Below are 402 nucleotides of genomic sequence, written 5' to 3' on the forward strand. Positions count from 1 at the left end.
TACAACCATATTCTGACATATCCTTCAGCTTTTTTTTTTCTGGGTAATGATGTTTATTATTTCAGTTAACACAATCAGCCCATGGTACAGCCTACTAAATCGTAAAGTATAAATCCAAGCAAGGTAATACCTTTACTAAGTCACAAGGCTTTGGCAAATCAATACAGTACTCTTTAATACAATAAAGCCATAGTTTTGTTGGAGTCATATGTTACTTGACTGATAATTTCATTCCAAAAATACTACTTACGTATCAAATTGAAACACTGGGTATTTGCTGGACTCCCATGTAGTCGATTGCGGTTCGCGTCCCGGACCCGGTGGCTTAAAAAACTCACACTGGGCGTGCGTGCCCAAGATCCCGAGAGGAGAATGGAGGAGAAGGGATTGTGGCGTGACCAT

Source organism: Tupaia chinensis, unplaced genomic scaffold (assembly GCF_000334495.1).
Source record: "Tupaia chinensis unplaced genomic scaffold, TupChi_1.0 Scaffold000074_1, whole genome shotgun sequence".
Lineage (NCBI taxonomy): Eukaryota > Metazoa > Chordata > Mammalia > Scandentia > Tupaiidae > Tupaia > Tupaia belangeri.